Source organism: Bombus affinis, unplaced genomic scaffold, assembly GCF_024516045.1.
Source record: "Bombus affinis isolate iyBomAffi1 unplaced genomic scaffold, iyBomAffi1.2 ctg00000245.1, whole genome shotgun sequence".
NCBI lineage: Eukaryota > Metazoa > Arthropoda > Insecta > Hymenoptera > Apidae > Bombus > Bombus affinis.
Window position 1 is genome coordinate 119,711 of NW_026108940.1, and position 18,340 is coordinate 138,050.

Sequence of the window (18,340 nt, forward strand, 5' to 3'; positions counted from 1 at the left end):
CAATAGTATATAACGTTATACGTGACATAGTAATGCAATATGTCGTTATACGTTGTAACGTAATGCTCCATAACGTTATGCGTTATATAGTAATGCAATATAACGTTATGCACTATAAGGTAATAGTATAAAACGTTAAACGTCATATAGTGGTGCAATATATCGTTATACCATATAATGTAATATTATATAAGGTTATATTTCATATAGTGATGCAATATATCGTTATACCTTATTACGTGATATTATATAAGGTTATACTTCATATAGTGATGCATTATATCGTTATACCTTATAACGTAATAGTATATAACTTTATACGTCATATAGAGACGCAGTATAACATTATAGGTTGTAACGTAATACTCCATAATGTTATACGTCATATAGTAATGCAATATAACTTTATAATTTATAACGTAATAGTAAAAACGTTATACGTCATATGGTGGTGCAATATAACGTTATAAGTCATATAGTGATGCAGTACATCGTTATAGGTTATAACGTAATAGTATATAACGTTATACGTCACATAGTGATGCAGTACATCGTTATAGGTTATAACGTAATAGTATATGACGTTATACGTCATATAGTGGAGCAATATATCGCTATAGCATATAATGTAATAGTATATAAGGTTATACTTCATATAGTAATGCCATATATCGTTATCCCTTATAACGTAATAGTATATAACGTTATACGTCATAAAGTGGTGCAATATATCGTTATACGTTATAACGTAACAGAATGTGACGTTATACGTCATATAGTGATGCAATATAATGTTATAAGTGATATAGTGATGCTATATACCGTTATACCTTATAACGTAATAGTATAAATGGTTATACGATATGAGGTAATACTCTATAACGCTATACGTTATAACGTAATAGTATATAAGGTTATACGTCGTACAATGATGCAATATAACATTATCCGTTATAACGTAATAGTATATAAGGTTATACTTCATATAGTGATGCAATATATCGTTATACTTTATAACGTAATAGTATATAGCGTTATACGTCATATAGTGGTCCAGTATAACGTTATAGGATATAACGTAACAGTATATAACGTTATACGTCACATAGTGATGGAATATATAGTTATACCTTGTAACGTAATACTCCATAACGTTATACGTTATAACGTAATAGTTCATAACTTTATACGTCATATAGTGATACAGTCTAACGTTATAGGAATAACGTAATAGTATATAACGTTATACGTCATATAGTGACGCAGTATAACATTATAGGTTGTAGCGTAATACTCTATTACGTTATACGTTATAATGTAATAGTATATGACGTTGCGCGTCATATAGTGATACAATACAAAGTTATAAGTGATATAGTGATGCAATATAACGTTATACCTTATAACGTAATAGTATATAACGTTATATGTTATATAGTGATGCAGTACAACGTTATACGTTATAACGTAATAGTATATAATGTTATACTTCACATAGTAGTGCAATATGTCGTTATACGTTGTAACGTAATGCTCGATAACGTTATACGTGATATAGTAATGCAATCTAACGTTATACGTTATAACGTAGTAGTCTATATCGTTATACGTCATATAGTGATGGAATATATAGTTATACCTTATAATGTAGTAGTATATAACGTTATACCTCATATAGTGATGCAGTATAACGTTATAGGTTATAACGTAATAGTATATAACGTTATACGTCACATAGTAATGCAATATGTCGCTATACGTTATAACGTAACACTCCATAACATTATACGTTATATAGTGATACTGTTACGTTTCGGTATCCAAATTTTGAAATTTTAAACAATGTAGTAGTCGCTGCCACCAGAAACAGTGTAAGGACTGTTTCAATTAGATATTTCTGGTTAGATTATGTAGCGTTGATCGGAGTTTAGGCCACTGGTCAACAATCTCCACGTTTCGGCTAATCTGCTATGCGCAGGAATACTAGCACGGGAGAGGATTGTTTGGAATAAACAATTATATTATAAATAATTATTACTGGCGGAATTAATGACGAATTATACTAAACATTGATATTATTTATTATTTTAATTATTAATTATTAATAATAATTAAAGTTGACTCACCTGACGTTGGCCTCCGCTGATGAACGGGCAGACCGCTGGGGTGATTCCGGTTTTACAAAGATCGACACTTCTATAATTTTTCGTTTTAATCTTTATTTAATTTGAACAGTGTAAACAACAGTGTGTCCGGACGTGTTTAACAATTCGACATTCTAACACAAAAACTTGAGCCAACTATTGTTTTAATTCTAACTGACTAATAACAATTGTTTTATAATTCGAACTGACTAATAACATTTATATCTCGTAATTCTTAAACTCGAACTGGAACGAACAATTATTCTCTAATCCTAACTTAAATTCTAATTAAATCAACTGAACGAACTGATATCAGACTCACTCAAATTCAATTGAACGACTAACAATTACTCTCCTTATTTTCGCTAAATTCTCCTGAACCAACTAATCACAATTGCTCTATCCTATTTCTTTATTCTAACTGAATTACTCTTCTTTAATTTCGTTAAATTCTCCCGAACGCTAACAATTTCTCTGACTATATTCTAACTGAACCAACTAATGGCAGTTACTCTCTTTTCACAATTACTCTGATTGTTCTAACTGAACCACTAACAATTAATCGCTAACGCTAACGCTAACAATTAATCTGACTCTTCTTCATTTTTCGCTAAATTCTCCCGAACCGCTAACAATTACTCTCTTACTCTTTTATTCAACTGGTAACGATTACTCCCATTTGAATTGTGTCGCTACGCTTTTTATAATGACATCCCCAATGGGATGACAGTCACATGACAGTTCGTTCCGGTGGGAATCGCAATGCTGCAAGTTTTTAGAGTTTCCATGAGAGAACGTGGAGTTTGATGATTACAGGTTATGTTGAGTCATGGACACAAAAGCGTCCGCACCTGTGCGAACTGTGTGAGTGTGTTTTTAGTATTCTGTCTCGTTTCGCATGTTGTTTGTTTCCTTAAACTTGTGAATTTGTTTTAGCGCAAGAGGAAGAAGATATGTGAATGGTACGAGATGACGTGATCGACGTGCGTGTGTGAATATGTGCGAAGGATGATGCTGAAGGGGCGGTTTTCCACCCAAGTAGGCACAGTGGCACCTTCGTTGGCGTCGTGTCCTGATGATCTATTGACAATTTGGTTTTATTTGACAATATGAGATATATTTTGCTCCTTGTAGATTTATATGTCCATATTTGCTATATATTAAATCGTGTATATTTTATATTACTTTCTTGTTATTAGGTTATTAGATGTGTAACTCCAGTTTCTGATCTATGGAAAGTGGTGAAACGTCTTCACGAAATACAATTTCATTCGTTTTCCTCCCTTGCATTGGCACGCTGTGAGTGGTGTCGACTTCCAAATGAGGTTTGTGCATCTTGATTATTATGCGTTTAATGATAGATACGGAGGTATCTTTGTCAGAGGTTCCCATGCGGACTGTCTCGGTGTGTATCTTGTTATGATTTCTTTTATTTAGTTCATCCTGCTTCTTTCGTGTTTTATTCACTGCATATGATATTTCAGTGCAAGAAAAAGAAGAATTGTAAAGAATCCGTAAGTGGCCCTAGAAGACGCAGTCATCGTGTGAGGTGTTGTCGGCAGGAACAAAGAGTCGAAGTTGTTGAAGAAGTCGTGGGACATTTGTATTGTTTCCGGTTATATACAACGCTATTTCACATATCTATGTATATATATATTATTATATTATTATATATTATTATACTAAATCTTCAGTTGGTTTAGTTGAATGTTCAGTAATGTAATTTTTACAAGGTGGTTTTGTATATTAGATGAGTAGTTGTTCGATATAATAATATGTGTATATATATATATACATTTCACAATGTAATTTTCCATTATGTAAAATATATATATGCATATGTATATGTGCGCGTATTGTTATTCTCATTGTTTCTCGGATCGTTAATTGGTTGAATATTCCATAATGTGGATTTCGTATATAATTCTCTAGGTTCGTAGAAATGTAATTCTATATATTTATTTCTTTGCGTTTTAATGGTTTAATAACGTATACATACATATATATATATATATGTCGGATTAAAGTCAGGATTATGGGGTTGGGCGTTTAATGAATTTTCATTGGAATTAGCCATTGCCGTCATACAATGGAGAGTTTATTAGCACGGGCTTATTAACAAGATTACGCACTAGTGATGATGACCTTAGGTTCGAAACGAATCCGCGGTCACGGGATGGTAAACGTATGTTCTCGCACAGTTCAAGTCTAACTCTTTATTAACTAGATGTGATGTATTCGCTGGTTGTAAGGTGGCACTGTCATTCGTCGATGAGATCGTACGAAAGAATGAATCTCCGTCTCGACGATGTCGTCGAGGAAAACTATATTGGTTGGGTCTAAGGATATGAGATCCTCGGATTCGTCAAAGAAAGCTTTCGTTCCAAAGGAGAGGGAAATTAGCGCTGTTGCTAATTGGTCGATCTCCATATCGGCGTTTTGAAAGAGATGCTGGCCGCCCTTGAGGGGAGGTTGTTGACGGGGGGCAACGCTCGTGGAGGATAGGTTTCTCCTATCTTCCCGTAGTTGCAACAAAGTCTATTTGACGGACTTCGCTTGACTAAATCTTAAGATCTATAGCGGGTCCTTACGTTAACTAAACATACGCCACAAAGGCATGCCGACACCCGGCGATCATCTTACCCGAAGGACAAAATCTGCGTGTGGCGGGCCGCGGGATAGAAACAATTGAAGTATTTACTGCCACGTATCGCTACGACTATTTCTTTTAAGGAGAGGTATAGAGTTACTCTGTGCCTTTGTTAGATAAAACGTTCATCCCTTTGACCGCGGCTACGTTCGGCGACTGATTGTCGCCTCGAGCCCAAGCTCATGATCATAAATCTCGAACAATCGGAGCGGCATTCGTTTAATCCAAGTTACAGAGTTGCGGTATTCCCGCGAATCCAAGGAAGAGCTCCGGCGTTCTTTCATCTCCGACACTGCCATTCTGACTATCACACGTCCTCGGGTGTAGCTACAATATTGAGAGTTTTCTTAACGTTAGTCTCGGTACAATTAACATTGTTTACAATTTAACTTAATGTCTAAATAAGCTGAGGGTCCAGTGTAACAATAAAATTTTGTTCGGAGGTTTGACAACAAAAGGAACAGAAGAGAACATGAATTAGTAACGTTGTAATTAATATTGGAAGTGCTAGTTGCATCCTGTGGGTTATCAGTCGGGTCATAACGGCGAAATGGACCAGTCTCGTTTTCGTACCCCAATGGATCTCGTTTTTCTAGATCGCACGACCGCACCAAACTTCGTAACGCTGTAGCTCATGGTGCGCGTGAACACATCACTTGCGCCTTTACCGAGCTTCATAACATACTCCGTAAGGTGCTACGGTCTTTGTGCTAAGGATCTTCCGAGATCGAGGTACTCATGTCGTCGTGGTCACTGTTATTGCCGTCACTACCGACGTCTAACTCAGCGGGAACGCGACTGTCCGGCATTTTTCTTAATCTGTCGTGACTGTCTTTATACGATCGTTTACCGTCTAGCGTTATTAGAATATATCTATCTCCTTCCAAAATCTCGGTTATTACAAATGGACCCTTGAATTTCGGCTTTGGTTTGGTTTCTTTCCTCGTTCTTACGTAGTACGAAGTCGCCGAGGTTAAACCTAACCACTTTAGCTTTGTTCCTATCAAATCTTTCTTTGTCGTATTGGGCGTTACTTTCTATGTTCTGTACGGCCTGCTGCCTTACATCGGAGATATCGACTTCTTTTTCTTCAATATTGTCGGGTAGCAATAGGTCATACGGTCTCGCCGATCTACCGATTAGTAGTTGTAAGGGGCTCGAATTAGTCACGCGGTTGACGGTGCAGTTCAACGCTAGCTGCATTTCCCCAATCGCGTCTTGCCACGGCCGCCCGGTCGTCTCTACTGTCGTGAACATATTTTTCAACGTGCCCATAACACGTTCTACTTGTCCGTTAGCCCTACTGGCACCGGTCGCTATCAAGTGAACTTTAATTCGTTTGCTTTCGCAGAACTCGCGAAATTCTTTACCCGTAAAACACCTTCCCTGGTCCGCTATTATCCGACAGGGACTCCCGAATAAAAATATAGCGGATTTAAGCGCTTTAATGGTGTTAAAAGAATCTATCCTACGAGTATGATGCAGGTATACGAATTTAGTGAAGGCGTCGATCAACACAATGACGTACTCCTTCGAATCGCTTTTACCACTCAGCTTGCCCGTTATATCCATGTGGACCGTGTGCCAAGGTATGCTGGCCTTGGGTATGGGATGCAGTTCGGCTTGTATCTTACCTGAACTAGCCTTCGAAACTCTACAAGCATGGCAGTTCTCTACGAACTTGCGAACGTACTTCGCCATTCCTTCGAACCAGTAATACTCGTACAGTTTCTCGAGCGTCTTATCCCAACTCAAGTGCATAATTGACTGATGCACATGGTTAATAACGGACCACCTAAACCCTCTTGGAACAATAGGTAAACTGAGAGTCCTGCCTCTTCTTTGAATTTTCCGGCGGAGAGTACCGGACCGTAATTCGTAAGTATTCGCGATGTCTTCCGCGAGCTCATCATTTTGCAATTTTTCGACAATTCCCGAAATTTGGGGGTCACGACGTTGTTCGGCTAGTAGCCAGTCTTCCGAAATTTCGGCCAGATTAACCATTTTCTCTTTGATTTTGTCGAATCTGATAGGGTCAACGCCTGTGGGATTTCGCGAAAAGAAATCTACGTGGGCCATTCGCTTGCCCTCCCGATACACAATGTCGAAGGTAAACGTTTGCAAGTAAGCCCACCACCTGTGTACCCTGTCATTCAAATGTACTTTGCTCTTAGACGCCTTTAGTGAATTGCAGTCCGTGACGACAAGAAATTCCCGTCCGTGCAGGTAGTGGCGGAAATGTTTTATGGCGTTTACAACAGCTAATGTTTCGAGTTCATAAGAGTGATATCTGGATTCCGTGAGGCTGGTTCTTTTACTATAGTATTCTACTACTCGATTTTTACCTTCCACCTTGTGCATCAAAATAGCCCCAAATTCTTCGGAGCTAGCATCGGTATGTAATTCTATTGGGTAATTGGGGTCAAATAGCATTAACACCGGTGCGTCGGTCAGAACGGAGATTACCTCTTGTCTTATTTTTTCGTGCCTGTCCGCCCATGTTATATTTTTACTGCCGGACGTAAGCGCGTATAAGGGTTTTAACAATTGTGAAAATTTAGGGATGAACTTCCGAAAGTACGAGGCTAGCCCTATGAACTGCCTGAGCTGTGTGACGGTCGTCGGCGCGGGTAGGGAGCTTAAGGCATATACTTTACCCGGGTTGGGACGGACTTCTCCGTTCTGGATTACGTATCCCAAATAAAGTATCGACGTCTTCAGGAAAGAGCACTTAGAAAAGTTAAACGAAAACCCGGCGTTTACAAGGGTACTTAACACGATGTCCAACCTCTCTAAGGCTTGATCTATTGAGTCGGCGATAATTAGGACGTCATCCAAATAGACAACGACGTAGGAATACGCAAGGTCACCCAGGGCATTGAAAATGGCCCTCTGAAAAACAGACGGTGCATTTTTCAATCCGAACGGCATCGTTACGTACTCGTACTGCCCGTCGGGTGTAACGAACGCCGTGTATTCCGCCGAATTAGGATGTATAGGAATTTGGTGGAACCCGCTGGCCATGTCCAGGCTAATGAAGTATTTCGCCGTTTGTAACCTCGCGATTTGGTCCGCGATAAGGGGTAGGGGGTACCGGTCCGCGACCGTATTCTTATTCAACGCTCGAAAATCTACGCACAATCTATCCGAACCGTCCTTTTTCTTCACGAATAGCATGGGGCTCGCGAACGGCGAATTGCTAGGTCTTATAATGTTAGCTCTGAGTAGTTCGCTGATTCGCGCTCGTACGATTCTCCGCTCTTCCTCGCTAAGTCTATAGGGGCTTCTTTGGACGGTGATGTTAGGGTCGATCAACCGTATTTCTAATTGACCCGTATTTACGCGGGTACGTGGGAAACCCGTGATGAACGAGTTTTTGAATCTGCCGAGAATGGAAATCAATCGGTCTTTATCGTCGCCGAGTACCTCGGTGTCTACATCATTGAGATCGATCGCAGGTTCGGCGATATTATTACAGACATTAACCGTTTTCGACTTACAAATATCGAGGCTATTGCGCGTCATGAGTACGTCGAAGCCTTGGCTTAAAATTTCGCACCCAATAATAATATCGTGTTTTAAGTAATTGTCGGCAAGGACGTGAAAAATTACCTCCAGTGTAAGACCGCTGATACATACGGCGGACAGAATTTGGGTCGTACTCTTAACGCAAGTGTTCCCAATTCCACGCATTACTACTATCTCGGTCGTTCTCTTGCCGGAAAATTTTGAAGCTACCGATTCTTTGATTAATGAGCATTCAGTTCCGGAATCAAAACAAAACAGGAACGACTCACCCTCGTGACTTAATTTACCGGTCGGGGCCTCCACCACACAGAAGTTAACCTGTCGCTCCTCTTTCGTAGCAGGGTTTCCTCTACGTAAGGTCGGGCAGTTGGGCGCGATGTGGCCCTCCTCGTTACACCTGTAGCAGGACACCTTCGAAGACGTGGCAGCCCGGTTTTCCCCTGATATTCGATTGCGTTTCTCCGCCTCCAGTCTTGTCCTCTCGCGGCACTCAGATGCTTTATGTCCGTGTCTACCACAGTGGTAGCACTTGTGTCGGGAGTCAGAAGGCTTATGCCGTTTAGCTTCGGGACTCGCGGAGGAGTTGCTTACTGAAGACGCCGGCCTCTTCACAGAATCGGAGAGCACTGTCATTTCGCCTGTGAGCTGGTCCTCGGTCTTGATATCGTTCGTGAGTGTTATCCGTAGGACGCGCTGGTCCTGTGAACCTATATGAAGGAGCACGGTAGCGTTGACTATCTCGTCCTTGGTACACCTTTCCCACCTCGCCATCAGGAAGGAACGTAAACGGCTGCTGTAATCTCCCAGGGTTTCACCCTCCAGTCGTGCTTGGTTTTTCATCTTCCATAGCGCCGTGGCGGCTGTCTCTTTCCCACCAAAGCGTGTAAGGAAACGGTCTTTAAACTTTGGCCAAGAGGAAATTTGAGTAGCAGGTACTTGTGTAAGCCACTGCGCTGCCGAGCATTCTAGAGCGGCACTCAAGGCACAAAGTAGCGCACTGCCTTGCAAAGGTTTTTCTTCCATGATCACGTCAACAGTCGCACACCATGCGGCTGGGTCAGAACCCAAGCTTCCGGGGTTAAAACGCGGAAGCGGCACGATCGTAGATGTTTCACTCGGTCTTTGCTCTCGCGGCTGAGTTATCTGGCGCACGATGGCCATGAGTTGTTCCATCGTTACGTATGGCCCTGATCCCACTTCTGATGTCGGATTAAAGTCAGGATTATGGGGATGGGCGTTTAATAAATTTTCGTTGGAATTATCCATTGCCGTGATACAATGGAGAGTTTATTAGCACGGGCTTATTAACAAGATTACGCACTAGTGATGATGACCTTAGGTTCGAAACGAATCCGCGGTCACGGGATGATAAACGTATGTTCTCGCACAGTTCAAGTCTAACTCTTTGTTAACTAGATGTGAGGTATTCACTGGTTGTAAGGTGGTACTGTCACTCGTCGATGAGATCGTACGAAAGAATGAATCTCCGTCTCGACGATGCCGTCGAGGAAAACTATAATGGGTGTGTCTAAGGACATGAGATCCTCGGATTCGTCAAAGAAAACTTTCGTTCCAAAGGAGAGGGAAATTAGCGCTGTTGCTAATTGGTCGATCTCCATATCGGCGTTTTGAAAGAGATGCTGGCCGCCCTTGAGGGGAGGTTGTTGACGGGGGGCATCGTTCGTGGAAGATAGGTTTCTCCTATCTTCCCGTAGTTGCAACAAAGTCTATTTGACGGACTTCGCTTGACTAAATCTTAAGATCTATAGCGGGTCCTCACGTTAGCTAAACATACGCCACAAAGGCATGCCGACACCCGGCGATCATCTTACCCGAAGGACAAAATCTGCGTGTGGCGGGCCGCGGGATAGAAACAATTGAAGTATTTACTGCCACGTATCGCTACGACTATTTCTTTTAAGGAGAGGTATAGAGTTACTCTGTGCCTTTGTTAGATAAAACGTTCATCCCTTTGACCGCGGCTACGTTCGGCGACTGATTGTCGCCTCGAGCCCAAGCTCATGATCATAAATCTCGAACAATCGGAGCGGCATTCGTTTAATCCAAGTTACAGAGTTGCGGTATTCCCGCGAATCCAAGGAGGAGCTCCGGCGTTCTTTCATCTCCGACATATATATATATATATATATATATATATATATATATATATATATATATATATATATATATATATATATACATGTATATACATATATATACATGTATATACATATATATACATGTATATACATATATATATATATTATGAATTTTTCCCAAAGATACGCGTACGCATGTGTATATCTATATATGTGTGTGTCGCAGAGTAATCTTGTATACAATTTTCACTTTTATTAGAATGCTGATGTAGTGTAGTATATTTTATTTCTTTTATATTTTATTAGATTACCAATTATTCAGATTCACGAAGTAGGTCACACACACAGATATCCATACACGTGTGTGTATATACATGTGTTTTCGCAGAGAAATCTCATACATTTGAATCGCGGCTTGTTTTATTTATTGGTTCATTTAATTATTTCATTTTATTTGTATTTTATATGTCATTGCTGATTGGTTGTAGTGTTTCTTCTTATTGATTCATTTATTTCATTTTGATTGTCTGTCGTATAATTCTTTTTATTTTGATTGGTTAGTTATTAGTTAATTTATTATTATTGGTCGTGTTTAATTATTCATACGTTATGGTTCGTGGCGTCACGTGCGGAACGCGGGACGTGACAATACAATATAACGTTATACGTTAAAACGTAATAGTATATAACGTTATACGTCATATAGAGAAGCAATATAACGTTATGCGTTATAACGTAATAGTATATAACGTTATACTTCACATAGTGATGGAATATATCGTTATACGTTATAACGTAATAGTCTATATCGTTATACGTCATACAGTGGTGTAATATGTTGTTATACGTTATAACGTAATATTATATAACGTTATACTTCACATAGTGATGGAGTATATAATTATACCTAATAACGTAGTAGTATATAACGTTATACGTCATATAGTGATGCAGTATAACGTTATAGGTTATAACGTAATAGTCTATATAGTTATACGTCATATAGTGATGCAGTATAACGTTATAGTTTATAACGTAATAGTATATAACGTTATACGTCACATAGTAATGCATTATGTCGTTATACGTTATACCATAATACTCCGTAACGTTATACGTGATATATAGATGCAATATAACGTTATACGTTATAACGTAACGGTATGTGACGTTATACGTCGTATAGTGATGCAACATAACGTTGTAAGTGAAATAGTGATGCAATAGATCGTTATACCTTATAACGTAATAGTTTATAACGTTCTACGTCATATAGTGGTGCAATATAACGTTATACGTTATAGCGTAATAGTATATAACGTTATATGTCACATAACAATGCATTATGTCGTTATACGTTATAACGTAATACTCCGTAACGTTATAAGTGATATAATGATGCCATATAACGTTATACCTTATAGCGTAATTGTATATAACGTTATACGTCTAATAGTGATGCAGTACAACGTTATAGGTTATAACGTAATAGTATGGGACGCTATGCGACATATAGTGGAGCAATATATCGTTATACCTTATAATGTAATAGTATATAATGTTATACTTCATATAGTCAAGCAATATATCGTTATACCTTACAACGTAATAGTATATAACGTTATACAACATATAGAGATGCAATATAAAGTTATACGTCATATAGTGATGGAATATAGCGTTATACGTTATAACGTAATAGTATATAACGTTAGACATGATATAGTGATGCAATATATCGTTATACGTTATAACGTAGTAGTATATAAAGTTATACGTCATATAGTGATGCAATATAAAGCGATACGTCATATAGAGATGAAATATAACGGTATACGTTACAACGTAATAGTGTATAATGTTATACGTCATATAGTGATGCAATATAAAGTTATAAATCATATAGTGGTGCAATATAAAGTTATACGTCATATCGTGACGCAATATAACGTTATACGTTATAGCATTATAGTACATGACGTTATGCGTCATATAGTGATGAAATATAACGTTATAAGTGGTATAGTGATGCAATACATCGTTATACCTTATAACGTAATAGTATATAACGTTATACGTCATATAGTGATGCAGTATAACGTTATAGGTTATAACGTAATAGTATATAAAGTTATACGTCACATAGTAATGCATTATGTCGTTATGCGTTATAACGTAATACTCCGTAACGTTATACGTGATATAGTGATGCAATATAACGTTATACGTTATAACGTAACAGTATACTACATATACGTTATACATAGTATAGTGATGCAATATATCGTTGTAAGTGATATAGTGATGCAATATAACGTTATGCGTTACAACGTAATAGTATATAGGGTTATACTTCATATGGTAATGCAATATAACGTTATAAGTTATAACGTAGTAGTATCAACGTTATACGTCATATAGTAATACAATATAACGTTGTAAGTGATATAGTGATGCAGTATAACTTTATAGGTTATAACGTAATAGTATATAACGTTATACGTCACATAGTAATGCATTATGTCGTTATGCGATATAACGTCATACTCCGTAACGTGATACGTGATATAGTGATGCAATATAACGTTATACGTTATAACGTAACAGTATACTGCATATACGTTATACATAGTATAGTGATGCAATATATCGTTGTAAGTGATATAGTGATGCAGTATAACGTTATAGGTTATAACGTAATAGTATATAACGTTATACGTCACATAGTAATGGATTATGTCGTTATACGTTATAACGTACTACTCCGTAACGTTATACTTGATATAGTGATGCAATATAACGTTATACGTTATAACGTAATAGTATATAACGTTATACGTCATATGGTGGTGCAATGTATCGTTATTCGCTATAACGTAACAGTATATAATGTTATACGTCATATAGTAATGCAATATAACGTTGTAAGTGATATAGTGATGCAATATATCGTTATACGTTATAAAATAATAGTATATAACGTCATACGTCATATAGAGATGCAATATAACGTTATACGTTATAACGTAATAGTCTATATCGTTATACTTCACATAGTGATGGAATATATCGTTATACGTCATATAGTGGTGCAATATGTCGTTATGCGTTATAAAGTAATAGTATATAACGTTATACGTCATATAGTGGTGCAATATAACGTTATACGTCATATAGAGATGCAATATAATGTTATACGTTATAACGTATTATTCTATATTGTTATACGTCAAATAGAGATGAAGTATAACGTTATAGGTTATAACGTAATAGTATATAACGTTATACGTCACATACTAATGCAATATGTCGCTATACGTTATAACGTAATACTCCGTAACGTTATACGTGATATAGTGATGCAATATAACGTCTTACGTTATAACGTAACAGTATATGACGTTATACGTCATATAGTGATGCAATATAAAGCGATACGTCATATAGAGATATAAATATAACGGCATACGTTATAACGTAACAGTGTATAACGTTATACGTCATACAGAGATGCAGTATAAAGTTATACGTCATATAGTGATGCAATATAGCGTTATACGTTATAACATAATAGTGCATAACGTTATGCGTCATATAGTTATGCAGTATAACGTTATAAGTGATATAGTGATGCAATACATCGTTATAACTTATAACGTAATAATATATAACGTTATACAACATATAGAGATGCAATATAAAGTTATACGTCATATAGTGATGGAATATAGCGTTATACGTTATAACGTAATAGTATAAACGTTACGCGTCATATAGTGATGCAGTAATACTTTATACGTCATATAGAGATGCAATATAGCGTTATACGTTATATCGTAATAGTATATGACGTTATACGTCATATAGTGATGCAATATAATGTTATGCGTCATATAGTTATGCAATGTAGCGTTATACGTTATAACGTAACAGTATATAACGTTAGACATCATATAGTGATGCAATATATCGTTATACGTTATAACGTAATAGTATATAACGTTATACGTCATATAGTGATGCAATATAAAGCGATACGTCATATAGAGATATAAATATAACGGCATACGTTATAACGTAACAGTGTATAACGTTATACGTCATACAGAGATGCAGTATAAAGTTATACGTCATATAGTGATGCAATATAGCGTTATACGTTATAACATAATAGTGCATAACGTTATGCGTCATATGGTTATGCAGTATAACGTTATAAGTGATATAGTGATGCAATACATCGTTATAACTTATAACGTAATAATATATAACGTTATACAACATATAGAGGTGCAATATAAAGTTATACGTCATATAGTGATGGAATATAGCGTTATACGTTATAACGTAATAGTATATAACGTTACACGTCATATAGTGATGCAATATAACGTTGTAAGTGATATAGTCATGCAATATATCGTTATACCTTATAACGTAATAGTATATAACGTTATACAACATATAGAGATGCAATATAAAGTTATACGTCATATAGTGATGGAATATAGCGTTATACGTTATAACGTAATAGTATAAACGTTACGCGTCATATAGTGATGCAGTAATACTTTATACGTCATATAGAGATGCAATATAGCGTTATACGTTATATCGTAATAGTATATGACGTTATACGTCATATAGTGATGCAATATAATGTTATGCGTCATATAGTTATGCAATGTAGCGTTATACGTTATAACGTAACAGTATATAACGTTAGACATCATATAGTGATGCAATATATCGTTATACGTTATAACTTAACAGTATATAACGTTATACGTCACATAGTAATGCATTATGTCGTTATACGTTATAACGTAATACTCCGTAACGTTATACGTGATATAGTGATGCAATATATAGCGATACGTCATATAGAGATGTAATATGACGGTATACGTTATAACGTAACAGTATATGACGTTATACGTCATACAGAGATGCGGTATAATGTTATACGTCATACAGTGATGCAATATAGCGTTATACGTTATAACGTAATAGTATATAACGTTAGACATCATATAGTGATGTAATATATCGTTATACGTTATAGCGTAATAGTATATAACGTTATACGTCATATAGTGATGCAATATAAAGCGATACTTCATATAGAGATATAAATATAACGTTATACGTTATAACGTAATAGTATATAACGTTATACGTCATATAGTGATGCAGTATAACGTTATAAGTTATAACGTAATAGTATATAACGTTATACGTCACATAGTAATTGCATTATGTCGTTATACGTTATAACGTAATACTCCGTAACGTTATACGTGATATAGTGATGCAATATAAAGCGATACGTCATGTAGAGATGAAATATGACGGTATACGTTATAACGTAACAGTATATGACGTTATACGACAAATAGTGATGCAATATAATGTTATGCATCATATAGTTATGCAACGTAGCGTTATAAGACATAACGTAATAGTATATAACGTTAGACATCTTATAGTGATGCAATATATCGTTATACGTTATAACGTAACAGTATGTAACGTTATACGTCACATAGTGATGCAATATAAAGTTATACGTCATGTAGAGATGCATTAAAATATTGTACGGCATATAGCGATGAAATATAGCATTATACGTTATAACGTAATAGTATATGACGTTATACGTCATATAGTGATGCAATATAATGTTATGCGTCATATAGTTATGCAATGTAGCGCTATACGTTATAACGTAATAGTATATAACGCTAGACATCATATAGTGACGCAATATATCGTTACAGGTTATAACGTAACAGTATATAACGTTATACGTCATATATAGATGCAATCTAACGTTATACGACATATAGTGATGGAATATAGCGTTATACGTTATAACGTAACAGTGTATAACGTTATACGTCTTAGAGTGATGCAATATAGCGTTATACGTTATAACGTAATAGTATGTAACGTTCGACATCATATAGTGATGCAATATATCGTTATTCGTTATAACGTAATAGTATATGACGTTATACGTCATATAGGGATGCTATATAACGTTATAAGTGATATAGTGATGCTAAATAACGTTATGGCTTATAAAGTAATAGTATATAACGTTATACGTCATATAGTGATGCAATATAAAGCGATACGTCATATAGAGATATAAATATAACGGTATACGTTATAACGTAACAGTGTATAACGTTATACGTCATAGAGTGATGCAATATATCGTTGTAAGTGATATAGTGATGCAATATAACGTTATACGTTATAACGTAATGGTATATAACGTTATACGTCATATAGAGATGCAATGTAACGTTATACGTTATAACGTAATAGTCCATATCGTTATACTGCAAATAGTGATGGAATATATCGTTATGCGTCATATAGTTATGCAATGTAGCGTTATAAGATATAACGTAATAGTATATAACGCTAGACATCATATAGTGACGCAATATATCGTTATAGGTTATAACGTAACAGTATATAACGTTATACGTCATAGAGTGATGCAATATATCGTTGTAAGTGATATAGTGATGCAATATAAAGTGATACGTTGTAAAGTAATAGTATATAACGTTATACGTCACATAGTAATGCAATATGACGCTATACGTTATAACGTAATAATCCATAACGTTATAAGTGATATAGTGATGCAATATAACTTTGTAAGTGATGTAGTGATGCAATATAACGGTATGCGTTATAGCGTAATATTATATAAGGTTATACTTCATATAGTGATGCAATATAACGTTGTAAGTGATATAGTGATGCAACATAACGTTATGCGTTATAACGTAATATTATATAAGGTTATACTTCATATAGTGATGCAATATAACGTTATAAGTTATAACGTAATAGTATAAACGTTATACGTCATATAGTGATGCAATAATACGTTATACGTCATATAGAGATGCAATATAACGTTATACGTTATAACGTAATAGTCTATATATTTATACGTCATATAGTGATGCAATATATAGTTACACGTCATATAGTGATGCAATATATCGTTATACGCTATATCGTAATTATATATAACGTTATACGTCATATAGAGATGCAATATAACGTTATACGTTATAACGTAATAGTCTATATATTTATACGTCATATAGTGATGCAATATATAGTTATACGTCATATAGTGATGCAATATATCGTTATACGTTATAACGTAATAGTATATAACGTTATACGTCATATAGTGATGCAATATAATGCGATACGTAATATAGAGATGAAATATAACGGTATACGTTATAACGTAATAGTATATAACGTTATACGTCATATAGTGGTGCAATATAATGTTATAAGTCATATAGTGATGCAATATAATGTTATGCATCATATAGTTATGCAATGTCGCGTTATACGTTATAGCGTAATAGTATAAACGTTATACGTCATATAGAGATGCAATATAAAGTTATACGTCGTATAGTGGTGCAATATATCGTTATACGTTATAAAGTAATAGTATATAACGTTAGACATTATATGGTGATGCAATATATCATTATACGTTATAACGTAATAGTATATAACGTTATACGTCATATAGTGATGCAATATAAAGTTATACGTCATATAGTGGTGCAATATGTCGTTATGCGTTATAAAGTAATAGTATATAACTTTATACGTCATATAGTGGTGCAATATAACGTTATACGTCATATAGAGATGCAATATAATGTTATACGTTCTAACGTAAAATTCTATATCGTTATAAGTCAAATAGTAATGCAGTATATCGTTATAGGTTGTAACGTAATAGTATATAAACTTTATACGTCACATAGTAATGCAATCTGTCGCTATACGTTATAACGTACTACTGCATAACTTTATACGTGATATAGTGATGCAATATAACGTTATGCGTTATAACG

General features: G+C 35.8%; 2 long non-coding RNA genes across 2 annotated transcripts in view; one reads left to right on the top strand and one right to left on the bottom strand.

Moving 5' to 3' along the window:
• LOC126927826 (uncharacterized) overlaps positions 1 to 18,340 on the bottom strand; it is a 134,382-nt gene that overhangs the window by 89,273 nt on the left and 26,769 nt on the right. The window lies entirely within an intron of this gene.
• Positions 4,488 to 10,476, top strand: LOC126927825 (uncharacterized). The gene is made up of 2 exons (XR_007715929.1): positions 4,488 to 4,649; positions 10,017 to 10,476. It is a non-coding gene; the product is annotated as an uncharacterized LOC126927825 (long non-coding RNA).